We start from the raw sequence: 20,675 nt of genomic DNA, 5'->3' as shown, positions 1-20,675 counted from the left end.
CATCAGATACCTGTGTGTGTGTTTACAGGGGCTTCATGCGAGATACCTGTCCTAACTGAGTAACATGTGCGTCAGATACCTGTGTGTGTGTGTGTGTTTACAGGGGCTTCATGCAAGATACCTGTCCTAACTGAGTAACATGTGCATCAGATACCTGTGTGTGTGTTTACAGGGGCTTCATGCGAGATACCTGTCCTAACTGAGTAACATGTGCGTCAGATACCTGTGTGTGTGTGTGTGTTTACAGGGGCTTCATGCAAGATACCTGTCCTAACTGAGTAACATGTGCATCAGATACCTGTGTGTGTGTTTACAGGGGCTTCATGCGAGATACCTGTCCTAACTGAGTAACATGTGCGTCAGATACCTGTGTGTGTGTGTGTGTGTGTTTACAGGGGCTTCATGCAAGATACCTGTCCTAACTGAGTAACATGTGCATCAGATACCTGTGTGTGTGTGTGTTTACAGGGGCTTCATGCGAGATACCTGTCCTAACTGAGTAACATGTGCGTCAGATACCTGTGTGTGTGTGTGTGTTTACAGGGGCTTCATGCAAGATACCTGTCCTAACTGAGTAACATGTGCGTCAGATACCTGTGTGTGTGTTTACAGGGGCTTCATGCAAGATACCTGTCCTAACTGAGTAACATGTGCATCAGATACCTGTGTGTGTGTGTGTGTGTTTACAGGGGCTTCATGCGAGATACCTGTCCTAACTGAGTAACATGTGCGTCAGATACCTGTGTGTGTGTTTACAGGGGCTTCATGCGAGATACCTGTCCTAACTGAGTAACGTGTGCATCAGATACCTGTGTGTGTGTGTGTGTGTGTTTACAGGGACTTCATGCGAGATACCTGTCCTAACTGAGTAACGTGTTCATCAGATACCTGTGTGTGTGTGTGTGTGTTTACAGGGACTTCATGCGAGATACCTGTCCTAACTGAGTTACATGTGCGTCAGATACCTGTGTGTGTGTTTACAGGGGCTTCATGCGAGATACCTGTCCTAACTGAGTAACATGTGCGTCAGATACCTGTGTGTGTGTGTTTACAGGGGCTTCATGCGAGATACCTGTCCTAACTGAGTAACATGTGCGTCAGATACCGGTGTGTGTGTTTACAGGGGCTTCATGCGAGATACCTGTCCTAACTGAGTAACATGTGCGTCAGATACCTGTGTGTGTGTGTTTACAGGGGCTTCATGCGAGATACCTGTCCTAACTGAGTAACATGTGCATCAGATACCTGTGTGTGTGTTTACAGGGGCTTCATGCGAGATACCTGTCCTAACTGAGTAACATGTGCGTCAGATACCGGTGTGTGTGTTTACAGGGGCTTCATGCGAGATACCTGTCCTAACTGAGTAACATGTGCGTCAGATACCTGTGTGTGTGTGTTTACAGGGACTTCATGCGAGATACCTGTCCTAACTGAGTAACATGTGCATCAGATACCTGTGTGTGTGTGTTTACAGGGGCTTCATGCGAGATACCTGTCCTAGCTGAGTAACATGTGCGTCAGATACCTGTGTGTGTGTGTGTGTTTACAGGGGCTTCATGCGAGATACCTGTCCTAACTGAGTAACATGTGCGTCAGATACCTGTGTGTGTGTTTACAGGGGCTTCATGCGAGATACCTGTCCTAACTGAGTAACATGTGCGTCAGATACCTGTGTGTGTGTGTGTGTTTACAGGGGCTTCATGCGAGATACCTGTCCTAACTGAGTAACATGTGCGTCAGATACCTGTGTGTGTGTGTGTGTGTGTTTACAGGGGCTTCATGCGAGATACCTGTCCTAACTGAGTAACATGTGCGTCAGATACCTGTGTGTGTGTGTGTGTTTACAGGGGCTTCATGCGAGATACCTGTCCTAACTGAGTTACATGTGCGTCAGATACCTGTGTGTGTGTGTGTGTATACCTGTCCTAACTGAGTAACATGTGCGTCAGATACCTGTGTGTGTGTGTGTGTGTGTTTACAGGGGCTTCATGCGAGATACCTGTCCTAACTGAGTTACATGTGCGTCAGATACCTGTGTGTGTGTGTTTACAGGGGCTTCATGCGAGATACCTGTCCTAACTGAGTAACATGTGCGTCAGATACCTGTGTGTGTGTGTTTACAGGGGCTTCATGCGAGATACCCGTCCTAACTGAGTAACGTGTGCGTCAGATACCTGTGTGTGTGTGTTTACAGGGGCTTCATGCAAGATACCTGTCCTAACTGAGTAACATGTGCGTCAGATACCTGTGTGTGTATTTACAGGGGCTTCATGCGAGATGCCTGTCCTAACTGAGTAACATGTGCGTCAGATACCTGTGTGTGTTTACAGGGGCTTCATGCGAGATACCTGTCCTAACTGAGTAACGTGCATCAGATACCTGTGTGTGTGTGTGTTTACAGGGGCTTCATGCGAGATACCTGTCCTAACTGAGTAACATGTGCATCAGATACCTGTGTGTGTGTTTACAGGGGCTTCATGCGAGATACCTGTCCTAACTGAGTAACATGTGCGTCAGATACCTGTGTGTGTGTTTACAGGGGCTTCATGCGAGATGCCTGTCCTAACTGAGTAACATGTGCGTCAGATACCTGTGTGTGTGTGTTTACAGGGGCTTCATGCGAGATACCTGTCCTAACTGAGTAACATGTGCGTCAGATACCTGTGTGTGTGTGTTTACAGGGGCTTCATGCAAGATACCTGTCCTAACTGAGTAACATGTGCGTCAGATACCTGTGTGTGTGTTTACAGGGGCTTGTGTAAGAATGTTTTTATGCAAAATTCATGCTTCACTTTAATTAGCTCACAGACTTTACACAAGTTCTTAGAGAATTTCAAATAAAATGTATATTCTAATAGACATACTAGAATATACAGATTTAATTTGAAATTCTGTCTATTAGAATATACATTTTATTTGAAATGATCTTAGAACTTGTGTAAAGTCTAGAGTTAAACCTAGGTTTTTACTAATTTACTTTTACAAACTTTTCTACTGCTATCTAAAAAAGACATACTGACAACTATTTGTTCATACTCAACTTTATTAAAAAAGAAAATGTCAAATATTAAAGCAAGCAGAGCAAGGCAGGACTTCAACCTTTGGATGTCTCTGGACACATTCTTTACAGGATCGTCTGATGTACTATCTCCCACACCATCACCTTCCGTATGACTGGAATGTCACCCTATATGAAAAGAGAGAACAATCATGTACAGACAAACTTTGATCATGGATTTTGACAAATTAAAAGCTTTTGAAGATTTATCAGTGAGTGATATAGTTGCTAAGGTGTTCCATGTTAGTCCTAAGTTTTGAGTGAGGTATAAACTAGTGTGTTAGTGGATAGATATGGTTATTTATATGGTTATTGATAAAGTCAAACAAGTGTTAAAAATAAAGTTTGTGAGAAATATAAATATTGTAGCTTGATCATGTACCTGTCTGAAAGTAAGTGGCTTTCCTTGAGAAAGGAAGTCTGCATATTTGCAGATAAACACACCACAGTCATTTCCATTTGTCTGTTTGGGAATTGCCTAGAAACAAGTATAACGGTTAATAAAAGGACACAGTTTAAAGAAATGTTGTATAACTTCTTATATGAGGGTATGCATACGTTGGTTCTCATTCGGCCGATGGTCCATCTGGAAGCCTCAAAGCAGCAGGCTTTTTTGATTTTGTTTTCCTCCATGAGGTATTTCCTGTCAATTAAATCACACATCAGACATGTATACAAGCCTTGAAAGCAGTTAGAGGTTTGCAATTGGACATAACTCACAACAATATGTGACAGCTGTCATCATGTCTCTGACCCATGGAGTCATAGCACTGGATGGTCCGGGATTTGAAATCAATTACCTGGTGAGAAGCAAATGGAATTATTATTTTTTTAAATAGTGAAAAAGTATATATACCATTCTTATACTTTTAATAGTGTATAGATATGGAAACAATGTGTTACAAAGGCATTGCTATACATAAATTACTTACAGCCAAAGCCCAGTGCAAGCCAAGGTGCAAAGGAACAAGAACAAGATCACAGAGGAAGAGATCCACTGTTTTTGTCCATTTCTTTACTGCTGCATGGCCTGCAAAATGTCCGTCACTACTCAGAAGCTTTGAGTAGAAAAATGTGCTCAAACAGTACACTTTAAGGCCTTCCTGCTGATCATTGCTCCTCTTCATTATCAGAGACAAATAGAAGTTGATAACCTAGAAAACATAAGAGTAAAAATAATCATAATACACATATCCCTGACGGCCAACATTAGAGCTTTTTAAAATGCTCAGATTAATCAGACCAATGCCAATATTTAAAGAAATCAGAGATTGTTGTGTCCAACCTGATGTCTGTGGGATTTTAATGCAAATAAGCAAAACAATGATAGATATACATCACCACATATCCAGGATTATAATGAAAAACAAAGACTATAATGGAATTCTGGTATATATAAAAAGAATGATAGTAATAATTCACTTCAGCTGGACTGTACCTTGTCTAGTCCATCGTATCCAAGCTTGCTCACGATGGAATGAGCATAGATACTTCTGTGCATTTGGAAATGTATGGTCCAGAGCTTGATATTCCTGTTGTGAATAATCAAGCATGAAGTACTTTGGCTCCCAATGCAGGTTCCACTGTTTCAGGATGGTAAGAGCTTCAGCTATCGCTCTGGTTGTCTCGTTTTCACATATAAACTCAGCAATCGGTTTGTAGCCAACATTAGTCCGAACAACAACCAGAAACAGGGGCAAAGCATATTTGGTAGTTCTGTAGGTGGCATCAAGTAGGACCATATCTCCATAAAGCTTAAGTAAATGCTGCTGTTGTATGTTTTGATGAATAAACAAGAATGTTTCTTGTGATGTGGTCATCTCCGGTGTGTGTATCTCCTCAAAATCAGAGTCTTCGGTGACTGGAAATCCACTTCTTTGTGCATTCACTTCAACAGGAATTTCTGTCTGATGTCTGTAGTTCTCTGTGCACTGCCTAAAGAAAAACTGGGCACCTGAATCTGTTAGTTTCCATTCATCTATTTTCTTTTCCAGTTGAAGTTGATCAAAGCCAGAGTATTTTCCAGCAAGTAAGGCCTGGTGCACATGGTTTTGAATAACATGACTTGATGGGTAGTATGATGGGTCCTGTGGGTGTGGTAGAACACTTCCCATGCAAGAAAGCTCTTTCTGGACAAATGTTTTCAGAATCTTCAGGAAAGGGACAGAGGTCATTCCAAGTGAAACATATTCATGTATTTTGTCACGCACCCCTTGATGGATCTTATTTGAGAAATGACAGTTTTCTGAAATGTTGTGCTTTTTGTGTGCTTCTTCCAAAGGTATTTTGACATGTATTACTTCAGAAGTGACAGTGGGGTTCTCTTTTATTGACTCCAGAAGCCTCTTTATAGCTGCATGTTTTTCACTTCTAGAACTTTTGTCACCAACAGCAAAGTTGTCATATCTGCCAAGAACAACATACCATAATGAGTATCTGTCTGAAAAATATCCCATGTATTAGGTTGCAAAACTTTACCTTTACAATGGTAATAAAGTTATAAATATTAAATGAGTGCATTTAAATGAGCTATGACAGTTACATTTACCTTAGTATATATCTGACATATAGTTTTGCTGGGCAATCAACTTTCTTGCTGCTTTGAATGTGAAACCTTCTTCTGCTGATATATTCATGTTCAGTATGCTGCAGATTGAAAGACAAATTATTTCTATCTCACTACATTTCTAGGGCCAGGCAAAAATAGTAGTAATACAAAAATATATATGCCTACAATTTTGTCTAAAAGTAAATGAAAGCAATAAGCCCCATGAAGCAGTGTTTTACATAGAATTTAGAATAGCTAGGGGGCACTTAGCCGTTCTAAATTCACTGTAAAACACGGCTACCTTACTTACCTTATTGCTTTTATACCAAGGTTAGTCCATAAAAATATTTTCATACAGAAACACTGATGTAATTAGGTCACAGGTGTATGTTTATCGAATAACTTACAATGCAGCTCAACCAATCAGAATCAAGGACTTGAATGACCCGTTTAAGAATATTTCCCCGATCTCATACAACATACATTAAGCTCATGAAAATGTGTGCAGACTTTAGAACATACCAACTCATCTGGTTTTGGGGCCTTTTTGTAGTTTTTTCCATGCTGGCAAGCATATATCACTCTTCTTTTCACAGAGAGCGGAATGTGTTTTGAATACTCTTCTAATTTCCAGAGAAATCGGGATGCCACTTTTTGTTTTTTTTGACTGTCATCTGACCTGTCACCAGGAAGTAAATAAAAGAAAAAGGCATTTAATACTTTTCATAGCACATTGCCTTTCTTTTACTTTCTCATGTTTCATGCAAATAGGGTTCAATTATGAGAAAACTGTAAATAAAGATTTGTTTAATGAAAGTGGCTGTCTTAAGTGCATGTCTATAAAACGCAACAAATGTTCTTCATAACAATACTTCCAATAAGATCATAAATAAACAATTAAAAAAATAAACATGCAGTTAATTTAGAAACTGATAAATTACCAAACAGTGTAAGATATGCAGTTAATTTAGAAACTGATAAATTACCAAACAGTGTAAGATGTGCCAGTTGCCCGTTTGTGGTTTTCCAGAAGTAGTTTCAGGTCTTCTTCTGAAGAAACTATGCCTGTGATGTACTCTTCTGAAGATGAGCATATTTGAAAAGATGATGGAAGCCAGTCTGATGGGAAATGGCAAACAGAGTAATATTCATATTAAAGTAGTTAGTTCTATCTGACGCACACGTTACTCAGTTAGGACAGGTATCTCGCATGAAGCCCCTGTAAACACACACACACAGGTATCTGACGCACATGTTACTCAGTTAGGACAGGTATCTCGCATGAAGCCCCTGTAAACACACACACACAGGTATCTGACGCACATGTAACTCAGTTAGGACAGGTATCTCGCATGAAGCCCCTGTAAACACACACACACACACACACAGGTATCTGATGCACATGTTACTCAGTTAGGACAGGTATCTCGCATGAAGCCCCTGTAAACACACACACACACACACACACACACACACACACACACACAGGTATCTGACGCACATGTTACTCAGTTAGGACAGGTATCTCGCATGAAGCCCCTGTAAACACACACACACAGGTATCTGACGCACATGTAACTCAGTTAGGACAGGTATCTCGCATGAAGCCCCTGTAAACACACACACACACACAGGTATCTGATGCACATGTTACTCAGTTAGGACAGGTATCTCGCATGAAGCCCCTGTAAACACACACACACACACACACACACACACACACAGGTATCTGACGCACATGTTACTCAGTTAGTACAGGTATCTCGCATGAAGCCCCTGTAAACACACACACACAGGTATCTGACGCACATGTTACTCAGTTAGGACGGGTATCTCGCATGAAGCCCCTGTAAACACACACACACACACACACAGGTATCTGATGCACATGTTACTCAGTTAGGACAGGTATCTCGCATGAAGCCCCTGTAAACACACACACACACACACACAGGTATCTGACGCACATGTTACTCAGTTAGGACAGGTATCTCGCATGAAGCCCCTGTAAACACACACACACAGGTATCTGACGCACATGTTACTCAGTTAGGACAGGTATCTCGCATTAAGCCCCTGTAAACACACACACACACACAGGTATCTGATGCACATGTTACTCAGTTAGGACAGGTATCTCGCATGAAGCCCCTGTAAACACACACACACAGGTATCTGACGCACATGTTACTCAGTTAGGACAGGTATCTCGCATGAAGCCCCTGTAAACACACACACACAGGTATCTGATGCACATGTTACTCAGTTAGGACAGGTATCTCGCATGAAGCCCCTGTAAACACACACACAGGTATCTGATGCACATGTTACTCAGTTAGGACAGGTATCTTGCATGAAGCCCCTGTAAACACACACACACACACACACAGGTATCTGACGCACATGTTACTCAGTTAGGACAGGTATCTCGCATGAAGCCCCTGTAAACACACACACACAGGTATCTGACGCACATGTTACTCAGTTAGGACAGGTATCTCGCATGAAGCCCCTGTAAACACACACACACAGGTATCTGACGCACATGTTACTCAGTTAGGACAGGTATCTCGCATGAAGCCCCTGTAAACACACACACAGGTATCTGACGCACATGTTACTCAGTTAGGACAGGTATCTCGCATGAAGCCCCTGTAAACACACACACACAGGTATCTGACGCACATGTTACTCAGTTAGGACAGGTATCTCGCATGAAGCCCCTGTAAACACAAACACAAACACACACACACACACACACACACACACACACACACACACACACACACACACACACTCACACACACACACACACACACACACACACACACACACACACACACACACACACACACACACAGGTATCTGACGCACATGTTACTCTTTAGTAACGTTACAGGTAACAATATCACGTGAAACCACTCCTTACATTTGAATCCTATTGCATCTTTTACAAAACTGTTTAGAGAAGTTTCATTGCTTGTTTACTTTTCATTATGTTAAGGGCTTTGGTGAAAGAAAGAAACTCGTTATGAAATACATAGACCCTAGGTTTCACTTTCATATATTTACATTTGTGAATGTAAAATTTTGCAAGAATAATTATATTATTTACCAAGAAGTCCCATTCATTATTGTCCAATACAACTCCATAAACAATGTCATTCTGAGAAAAAGGTTCAGTACGGATCTTTGTGTGCAGCCAGTCATGCATATCAGTCCAGAGACCTTCAGAGTGCATACATTGAAAAAAATAAATGAACAGAAGTTTCAATATCATCACAGAATACACAATTGTTCGTTTCAAAACCACACCTCTGTCGTAATAATTCACCAGATGGATACAGACCGTTTAAAACCTTGAAATGGATTTCTTTTGCTTTTGGATTTATGGGAAATTTTAAGTATTTAGAGCGTAATGAATATATAGTATCTTTGGTGAAGATGTGTTTAATTGAGTTTCGAAAAGACAATAAAGGGTGTGTAATATCATCAAGCATCTTTCTAATCATTTTATTAGGAATTTTCATACTCTTGAAATCACAATTTCCAACTAATAGATGTGGAAGATTAGGGGAAATTTGAGTTGAGTTCAAAACAATCTCTTGAATCAAATTTAATGTAGGAATGGGAATGGCTCTCATTATGGAAGCGAAGGAATTGCGATCAACTATAAAATCATATTTAAGACAAAAATTTTCGTATGTCATCACACTCCCATTTCCATCAGTCAAATGAATCAAGGACCAAATACCTTTATCCATCCAGTCCTTTTTATATAATGATTTGCTTTTAACTGTAATGTATCTGTTGTTCCAAATCGGCGTGTTATGCGGGGTGAAATTATGGTTGTACAAAAGTTTCCAATATAAAAGGACTTGCTGATGAAATAGGGATAATTTGACCGGAAGTTTCTGGATATTAAAATCACATTTTAACAGGAAGTCGATACCTCCAAACTTTTTGAAAATTTCGCTGGGGATATGATACCAAAAGCTCTTATTGTTAAGGAAAGATTTTAATCAGTTAATTTTCATAATTTTCAGTTATTAATGTTCCATTAATAAAATCAAAATCAATAGCCTGTAGGCCTCCTTCTTTGTATTCTTTGGTCATTTCTGTTCTTTTAAAATAGTGCATTTTCTTTTTCCAAATATAATCAAAGTTGATTTGGTTGACCTTTTTGATGGCTCTGTTAGGGATGGCCAACGAATACGCCGGGTAGATACATCTGGATATACTTTCCATCTTAGTAAGGAAGACCCGCCCAAGTAAACTAATGTCTCTCAATAACCAGGAGTTAAGTTTAGTTTGACATTCGGTTATTATTCTCCACACATTCGAATTTTCACTTTCAGCTGGGTTTCTTGATATGTGAATTCCTAAGTATTTGACAACAGATCTTATAGGAATGTTGTATGCTTCTGTTAAGTCACTTTGATGTATTGGCATTAATTCACATTTGTTCAAATTAAGTTTAAGCCCAGAGGCACTCGAGAACGTATTAATTGCTTGTATTATCTTAGGGGTCTCAGTTAGGTGTTTCATAAAAATGGTAGTGTCATCTGCAAGCTGGCTTATGACAACAAGTAGCCCCATAACATTCAATGGAGCAATGTCTGAATTTTTAATAAAAATAGAAAGCATTTCTGTGGCCATAATAAAGAGAAAAGGAGAGATAGGACACCCTTGTTTGACTCCCCGTTTAATAGCAAATCTTGGTGATGTACCACTTGGTAACAAAATGGAGCTATTTGAATTATCATAAAGAGACTCTATGGAGGCACGAAATTTGTTTCCAAAGCCTAAAAGTTTTAAACACTGAAAAATAAAAGGGTGTTCGATAGAGTCAAAGGCTTTATAAAAGTTGAGAAATAAAATAAAACCATCATCCTCTATTAAATGATTATAATCTAGGAGATCGATCACCAAACGGATGTTATTGTGGATTGATCTGTCTTTCATAAATCCGGATTGGGAGTCACTTATAATTGTATCTAGTTTACTTTTTAATCTATTAGCATAAGCAAGGGTTACAATTTTATAATCAGTATTCAATAACGTGATAGGTCTAGGGTTATCCAATATTTTGGAGTCTTTACCGGGTTTTGGGATTAAAGTAATTATTCCTTGTTTCATAGTGGGCAGAAAAGATAAATTGTCGGTTGCTTCCTTTAACATGAGAATGAACTGATTTTTTAATAGATCCCAGAAGTGTCGGTAGAAATTGGAAGTAAGGCCATCACAGCTGGGAGATTTATTTAAAGACAGGTTTTCTACAGCTCTGTCTAGTTCAAGAATAGTGATATTAGCTTCACATAACTCTACAAAATCATCATCAATACAGGGTATAAGATCCTTAATATGGTTGAAAAAAGAGTCTGAATCAATCGCAGAGAAGGTAGACGAGTATAGCTTACTGTAAAAAGAAGTCAATTCCTTTTTAATCAAGGTTGGATCTGTACATAGTTGGTTTTGAATTAATAAAGTTTTAATTGAATTTCTCTCTTGCCGTCTTTTTTCTAATCGGCAGAAATAAGCTGTGCTTCTTTCACCATCTTCAATCCATTTAGCTCTGGATCTTATGTAGGCCCCTTCTGGTTTTTTCAAATAAATCTCATCAAGTTGTGCTTGTAGAGTTAGTAATTTCTGTTTATCATTATCATTTGGTAGTGCTTTATTACAATGAATGTTTATTTCTTTAATTAAATTAAGTTCTGCTAGTTTGTTATTTTTGTGAAATGATTTCCCAAAATGAATGGAGAAATCTCGAAATTTGAATTTTAGAAACTCCCACTTTGAAACATAGGAAATTATAGTATTATCAGTCATCACTTCAGTAATTAGAGATTTAATACCATCACAATATGCTTGACAATTTAATAAAGATGAATTGAATTTCCAATAGCCCTTATTTCTGCAGCCACCAGGAGGCTTAAAGACCAACTTAATGACCAAGTGATCAGACAGAGGAGCTGCTGACATACAGCAGTCTGAGACAGAACACATCATTGAAGCCGAAATTAGCCAGAAGTCAATCCTGGATTTTAATGTATTATTCGGTATTATGTATTATGAACCAGGTGTATTGTCTAACATTGGGGTGTACAAGGCGCCAGGGGTCTACTAAGTTTCTATGATTGCCACAGAAATTAGATAAGGCAGGGTTATGAGAGCTGTGTTGACACTTAAAGGGGTATCTATCCAGATGTTCATCATAAACCATATTGTAGTCTCCTCCCACAATTATATTTGCAAGTGGGTAGGTGAGTTTTAGATTTTTAATATTGTCTGAAAGCTCTGTAAGTAATAATTTATTTTGAGCTGGGTTGTTAAAGCCATAGATATTAGCAAGAATACAATACTGATCATCAATATTCAGAACACAGATTAGCCAGTGACCACTGTTACTAAGTTTAGAGGCCACCAATTTGCCAGGAGAGTTACAAAACAGAATGGCCAGTCCAGCTGATTTCGTGGAGCCATGGTCAAAAATGATTTTATCCCCCCATTGATTAGTCCAGAATTTTTCATCTTCCTGTTTTGAGTGTGTTTCTTGTAATAAAACAAAGTTGGCTTTCTCGCCCTTACAAAACAAAAAAATAGATTTTCTCTTAGTAATATCTCTTAAGCCCCTAGCATTTAAGGAAATACAAGAAAAATCAACATTCATTTTAAACAGCTAGCAACCGCTAGTAAACAGTAACAAGTTTAACTGACTGAAGAGAAATAAAAAATGAAAAGACAGAAAGCCCGCAAAGATAAGTGTGGGCAATGTCCCTTCAATATCTTAGAAAATATAACTTAACTTAACCATCCAACCTTATTATCATAGGGGAAATAAAGACCCTATTTAGTGCTTGTGAATTTTAGGTTTTATCTATCAGTATACCTCAGGTATAATCATAAGGTGATTCTGTGTCCATCAATGTAACCGTCTCCTCCTCTGTAGCAAGCTCGTTTCCCAGCCGCACGTGCTTGTTGTATCTTCGGCCACAGCGTTACTCGAGCCTCCCTGTCAGCCTTGCAGAGGTCTTCGATAAATCCAATCCCAAGTTCTTTGCAGATGGAGGAATCCTTGGTCATCTTCCACAACGCGTCTTGATGTAATCTTTGTGTGAACTGGACGATGACCTGCCTGGTCCTGTTCACCTCACGTCTTCCCAGTCAATGAGCCGAGTCCACGATGTGGTTTATGTTCGGAGCCCATGCAGGTGAGATTTTTATCAGCAAGTTGGCAACCATTTCTCGTGTGTTTTCTCCTTCACATTCCTTTATCCCTCGGATTCTAAGGTTCCAACGGCGCTTGTACCGTTCCAACTCCAGGACTCTTTCCATTAACATAGCGTTGTCTTTTTTAATCACTGACACCTCCCGCTCCGTGGTTTGTAGCTGAGTTTTGCAGTCTTTGATCTCTGCCGCATTAAACTCCACTGCTTTAGCCATGCTAGCTAGCATAACTGAGTTCTGTTTTATTTGGGAGCCGAGGTCATCCACTTTATCAGTGAGATTTTTTATCGCTTCTAGGGCGGTTTTCGTACCTTCATCTTTAGTCAAGTCCTTCATTTTGGTGGTTGGTTGGTTTTTAACTGGAGAGAATGGGTATTTTCTTTTGAGGCTCTCAGTCGAAGTTTCCATCTTTGCTGCGTAGCTGTGTTGGGTAGCGACCGTGTCTTGGTGGGCTGGAGACGGTTTCATGGCTCAATTCTTTCTCAACAATGAATTTCAAGAGAGTATAAACCATGAAAGGTCTTTTAAAGTCAGTTGGACAGTTAAGTTATTTAAAATTTGGGACAAGCAGAGAGCGCTCAGAAGTTATGACGCACCCGGTCCGCCATCTTGCCGGAACTCCCACTTGTCGCGGACTTGGACTTTTAATTTATCAAGTGCGGTAAGTCGAGACCAGGCGGGAAGGAAGTCGACCGGAAGTTGAAGTCAGCCGAGTGCCGCCATCTTGTAGCAGAACTTCACTAGCGCTAGCATCCCATTGACTCCCATTCATTTTGGCGTCACTTTGACAGCGAATAACTCTACATCTGAGGCGTTTAAAGACTCCATTTGTCCATTATTTATTTCTAAAGATACATGACAATGTATAAAGGGCTCCATTACCTTCTATGTTACATTATGGCCCCGTAGAAAGTTTTTGTAAAAATAGGCTAACGATTGCGTCATAACCACTCAACTCTCTGTCGCACAGTAGAGAAATTACCGTACAGACAGGAGGAGAAGCTCGCTGGCAAACGGGGAGACGTCAAGAGAGAAGCCCATAGATACAAGCCCTGGCGTTACATTTTAAAATACTATACAAAATAATTAATCAGAATACTTACTCCTGCTCACTCACGCCAAAGAACTCCGCGCTCAAGCTCGCCGTCTCTGCAAGATTAACGATGGCAGTTTGCACGCACAGCTACTAGAAGATTTACATCTGTCAGACAGGTTGCTGACGTCATCAAGTTTAGTTTGAGTCTGCGCGTCAGAAATGGAAGTGCTAAAAATCGCTAAAAATGGGCTTCACTTGTCTCAATTGAGTTCCAATGGGGTCGCTGTGTCCATTTCTTTTACTTTCTATGGTCGAGACATTAGTGATGGGAAGTTCGGATCATTATACCGACTCAGACTTTTGAGTCGCGTTCAGCAAAATGAACGAATCTTTTTTCGAGTCATTTCGTTCATTTTATCAAAATGTAATTAAAATGTTACGTGTTACTTCCCCAACACATCTAGTACTTACGTAAACGTTGATTGCACTACAAACAATACAAAACTAAAATACTATAAGATACAGAAAAGATTAATTAATTCTTTACCTGGGTCTTCAGTCTGTGATTAACTCACCTCTTGTCTGACAAGTCTTCAGGTTCAAATTATTCCTTAATCATGTGACAGATCCATTCGCTATTTCTGACATTTCTGTCACTGTGTTTTTGTTAATGTTTCTTGAGGATCTGTGGTGTGTTATTATTTTATAAATAAATAAAACCCTGTTATAAATAAAATATTGATTAATTTTTCTTTTGGACTGTCTATCAGTGAATAAACACTAGGCTATAGGCTAAAATAATATAATAATATAATAATCCAAGTATTTATAGCCTAGTTTAATTTTTAATCCAATTTTGAGTTTGCTGGTATAATAATTGCTTTTCCTAGGCAGACTTGACAAATCTAATATATTTATAAGATGCTTGCTCAAAAAGGACATAATGACATGAATTAAAAGCAAATAACATTTTGAATCCTAAACAAGTAACACTACAGTTCTATAGTCTAATCTGAAGGGTGAACTCAAAAGACATAAATCATACAACAAGGTAATTTTTGAAGACTAGAATCCACTGTAAAAAAAATATAATTAAAAATTCAAAGTGATGTCGCCGTCATAGAGAGGACTCGTTCTTCCCTATAGTCACATTAAAAATTCGTTCAAGAACGACACATCACAAGACACCAAACAAAGAGCTGGTAGGTAACCTTTATGTATGGTTTAATATGTTTGTATGGTTTTCCCGGATCAATGTTTTTACCCCGTCAGGCTCTGCTCGCGTTGGTCATGGTTGATTTCAATGGAATGTTCAGTCAACGTTTAATAAAACACAACAAAAGTAAAATACGATGGGCGCTATCAAACAATAAACAGTCATGGTGATTTGCATATTTTGAATCAGTTTATTTTGTGACAGTGACCACATAGCAAGATTGCACCAAATGACAATATGCACAGAATGTTCCATAATAATTGTCTGGTGACACATTACTTGTTAATGCATGAGGGTAAGTCAGTTAGATAGTCAGTTAAATTGTCGGGCCTAACTTAGTCATTTACACGTGAAATGACATGGATGCATTCTGTGCATCTCATTCACAATTAGATTTTTTTTTTAGAGATTGAGAATAACAGACGCACATACGTGTTTCTTTTGAAGGCAGGGAAGAGAGCAGTGCCAAGCCATGAAAGAAGTAAAGATAATACTTTACTTTTTTTTTTTAAAAATAAAAAAATAATTTATTCTCGAATTAACTTAATGGATATGTAGGTTGACAAACATAGGGATGACAAAAAATACATTAATCAAAAATGTGCTTTATTACTGCATTTGTTTACAAGTAACTTTATTCAAGTTAAAAAAATAATAAAATCATTAGGATTTATGTAATATACTGTAGAATTTTTTATTTTTTTTGGTCACTGGCGGCCACCCCATTTGGAGGCAGTGCCCCAGCATGCCCCCCCCCCCCACTGAAAATGCTATAGACACGCCCCTGCGTCACTGAAAGTCTTTCCCCAATGTGTTTTTTGAATAAGGCAAAGTGTTTTGATGTGTTTGAATCCATGCCAGCATATTTATACAGTTCTGGGGTGCTTTTGGCTCGAGACGAGTAGTATTAATGTGCTGTACTTTTATGTAATTCATCAGAGCTGTTAAAATGAATTATGCAGCTTTACCTCACCAATTAGATTAAAAGATGAGATTTATTCTGCTGCTCTAGAGTGTTGACACTTTGATGGGCCTTTTGAAATCAGAGGTCAGGGGATTGCTGACGTTTTTCCTACACAGTTAGAGGGATAAAAGGTGGAAATAGCTCTTTAGCGAAGCCTGCTTTTGCGTGGCAACAAAGTGAACAAAGCGACACTTTGATGAAGGAACACATGCCACCTGTCTCCTGTTCATCGTCACTTGAGCACTCCTGTTCAGCCATGCTGTACTTAAGTGGCTCTGGTCCACCGCATTCACGGTTTGGTCCTCTGCCAATTTAATCATTATAGAAGTCAACTTAACAACCCATAACTAATGCGGACTCGCCTGTAAAATTCTATTGAGATGGCTAACTCTGGCACTTACCTGAGCGCAAATGAAATGCTTTACTTTAAATAAGGACATTGAATGATACATGTGAATTGCTTTTGTCACAGAATGTTAACAGACTCACCAGAAGAAAATAAAACAAATGACACTTTGGTTTTACAATCATACAAATATATTAGTTTTATTCAATAATGTTCAGTAATATGTCTCCCATAGACTTATAGAAATAGATATATATTCTATTGCAAATGCAGGGCTGAGAGTGTATGCAGAACAGAGTATTAAGAGTAACAGTGAGTTAATAATAAATACTAAACAGGAATCATCATCCTCATAATTTTTTTTTTCCATTTTAATTTTCAATGTGTCCAGTAAATATTGGTTCATGCATGACTGTATTGGGTTGTTCCTTCCAGGATTGCAAAAAAAACAAAAAAACAAATGTGCCATTTCCGTCCAAATGGTCCAGTTTTATGTCTTTTCATTCTGTGTGAGTGATTCTGTTGAGTCTGTCCTGGTGGTTATTGGTTTCTGTAGCTATAAAAATGTAAAATAGTGTCACTGTGGCTTTGACTGGAAGACCTTTGCTTTGTCTTGGTTTGGAAGACAAGAAAAAAGTACTATGGTTTAGTTTCCTTTCTTTTGGAAGACTGCTTTACAATAACTTGGATAATCCATGCAGAACTTACAAAAATTATGGGATTCCTTCGATTCTTATTGTCCATAAGCAAATTGCCCACTTGTACTGATATAAGAGGTGGACACTTATTATGCACACAGTTTAGTGTGTACATGTTTTGTGTTACGTCAACAGCAACAAACCAGCAGTCAGTTTTTCTGCAGTATATTCCAACCAGTGTTCATTGAGTATAAAAAATCAAGACCTCTTTCATCAAGTTTCATCAAGGATCAATGTTCATGGCACAGGCCAAGAGTTCTGGCCTATTGCTCTTGGTCACCAGTTTTTTTTTTTTTTATACAAGTAAGCGAACTGTGACTGTTTACCCCACAAGGTTGAATGGCAACTCATATCCACACTATTTCACCAATTTATACCAAATAAATAAATTACCAACAACAGACATGAACTTTTGTTTCAAGGGACACAAAAACAGAAGCCACTAACATACATTTTAGACAGTAAAACAGTTACATTGGTTCATGTTTAAAAATGTGATATGAATATGACAACAAACATCTGAAGAGATGGAAAAAGGAGTGACGTGATTTCTATTTTAAATTTTGCCATTCAAATGAATAACTGATAATTATGATAAAATTACACATTTAGAATGATAATTTTATAAAAATATTTAATATTTAATTCAACATAATATTTTTAGAAACAAATAAACAAACAAATAAAAATGCATTTATGACTGCATTTCAGATTATTTAACATAAAATTGACCCGGGGAGACACATTCTGCACAAACATCATCTCTCTGTACAGTCACATAAACAGCAGTTAAACTCTAAACTAAAGGTTACCTCATAGGGAGCATGAGAACATTGTGATTATCCTAAAGCTAGGATGGAGCTGAGGAACTCAACACACATCTGCTGAGAGACTAATACCCAACTGTTGTTTTTGCAATGCAGATGTGGTGCGAGTCTGTGCGTTTAAAATGCAGCAGAGTTTCTCTCGTGGTCACACACACATACAAAGGCAATGACATTCAGCGGAGGGGGAGCGTGGTACATATACACAGTGCTGTTGTGAGGGCTAAGAGATGTATCCTGGGGATGAGACTGGTTGAAACATGGAAGGAACGTTGAGTTTTTGTCTTTTCTGCTGCATTGAAGATACCAGGTTGGGGCTACTCCTCAAAGTCACACACACACACACACACACACACACACACACACACACACACACACACACACACACACACACACACACACACACACACACACATACTCACACACACACACACACACACACACAAAACAATTACAGACACTGATGATCTGTAAATACAGGGTCTCTGCAGCTTAACAATTCTCTTATGAAAAATAATCACACCACACATCTTGAAAATATTTCTGCTCTCAATTTACAGCGATTGACCCTTCAGAATCCTCCTAATACAAGCAGGAAGTTACACTAAACAGGTATGTATGTACTTTTAATGCCTGGAAAAATGGTGTTGTTTACTTTCACTGCCGGCGCTAATGCTATTGAGCTAAAGTCTGATTGTTTTTTAAAAGCCCAGATATCAACATATCATAATATAAAATATGTAGGCTATATATGACACAAACCACAGCAAACCACATCACTCTGAAAAATAAAACAAAACAATACATTTTTTTTTAAATGTGCTGCATTGAAGCCCATTTCCACCACTGAATAAAATATAAAAAAGGTAATTGCAATCTCACAATTCTGACTTTTTTTCCTTGCAACTGAGAGTTTATATCTCACAATTCTGAGAAAAAAAAAAGTTTGAATTGATGTAAACTCGCAATCAGAAAAATCATAATTGTCAGGTTAATAGTTGAAATTTCCATTTTTATTTTTATTCTGTGGTGGAAACAATCTTCTACAAGACTGTTTCTAGAAAAAAAAAAAAAAACTTAGATGTTTTACACTTAGATGCTTAGATCCTACTGTACCTAATAAAATGTTTATATTAGCAGCTCACAAAAATGATAGTGGCTTTGTTCACACTGCACACAAATTTATTTGGTTTTCAAATCTGATTTTTCTGATTTGTTTATTCAGAGAGTTTTAGCCTCAGCTTACGTTTATCGTGACATTACGCCATAGCACTCAACTGACGAGGCACATGAGAGAACATAAGCAGCTTTTTATGCACATAGTGTGTCAAAAAATGCTGACTCTTTCAATATTCACTACAATGTGAATGTCACACGGTTTGCTACAAAAGGAAACAGTCAGTGAAAATAATTCTAAATTCACAACTCCAGGCAGATGTCTGTTTTCAAACCACATGGTTTTTAGGTTTGTTTATGTTCTTGCTATTCAGACAAAACTTATAAACAACAACAGAACAAAGCAGATTTTTGCTGCTTGTCCGAACAAAACCAATAAGCCTGTATTGTTTAATCAATTTGAAATAAGCTGTGGAGAAAAGTAACATCAGTTTTTAAAGCATTTATCGACAATGGGTCAATAAAAGGGAGTGAAGATGGAACATGGATGACTATCTTTTACTGGGGAGAGGTGGGGGGGCATCACAGTGTGGATGTTACATTAAATCATTTACTTAAGCACTAATACCGATGACCAATGCATACTACCATTTGCAGATAGCTTTGTAATTGCATTGTTAATATTATTGCTTTAGTAATAAATTTAATGTGTAAAACGTGTAACATAATCACTGTAAGTCACCTGTCTTTGTGACGATGTGCTCCAAATACTCAACAGCTTGAAGTACCTGTATGATTCTTCAAATTACAATGAACAGACAGATTCACTATTGAATGCAGTGAAAGCCATATGCAAAAGCTATAGACAACATAAACACTGACATCATGACCAGGACATTCAAAGTAAAAAATAGACACGAAGAAACAAATGAATATGATGCACAAAAATGTCATTTTGGCAAATTTAGAAAACTGCAGTTTACAAGGTCATCTCTATCTTTGTATACACGTATAGTGTTTTAATGGCTTGGCTCTTCTGAAAAGCATTAGCCCTTAGCTTTCATCTTCTGTTCTCTTTGTTTATGACTGAAAAACAGCAGTGAAATTGAGAGAGAAGCACTTAGAGAGTGGTTTCATTACAGTAAATGTTAAACCACCCGATCTGGCGCTTACTGTATGTGCATGCCAAATATATCAAGACAAAGGCAAGGACTTCTTTTCTTTTTTTCCCCTTCTAACGAACTGTTAGAAACACATTCACAATCAGCTCAAACTGACCCAAAGAAAACCCTAGGATGTTATAATCATAAGTTAAGTGTCATTTAGACAGATTTGAAGTAAAGAGCAGTAGTAATATCTCATGTATTGGATTAGAAAGCCCTTTCAAATACAAGAGCCTTTTTATTGAGTCAGTAAGTTAGCACAAGTCCTATTGTGACATTTAAAAAGTTTGGAAGGCTAGAAGAAGTGAGACATTTTAAAGTAACTATTAATTTCATGGTCTAATTGAGATTAAACTGAATGAATACACCATGGGATGCTAATCAAAGCACAGCTGTGACTTCATACAACATTTCCTTTATCATTTATTTAACCTTTGCAATCTGGCCGACTGGATTTTGTTTTAATGTGGCATTCA

The sequence above is a fragment of the Carassius carassius genome, chromosome 2 (assembly GCF_963082965.1).
Source record: "Carassius carassius chromosome 2, fCarCar2.1, whole genome shotgun sequence".
Taxonomy (NCBI): Eukaryota; Metazoa; Chordata; class Actinopteri; order Cypriniformes; family Cyprinidae; genus Carassius; species Carassius carassius.
Note: the sequence above shows the minus strand (reverse complement) of the source record.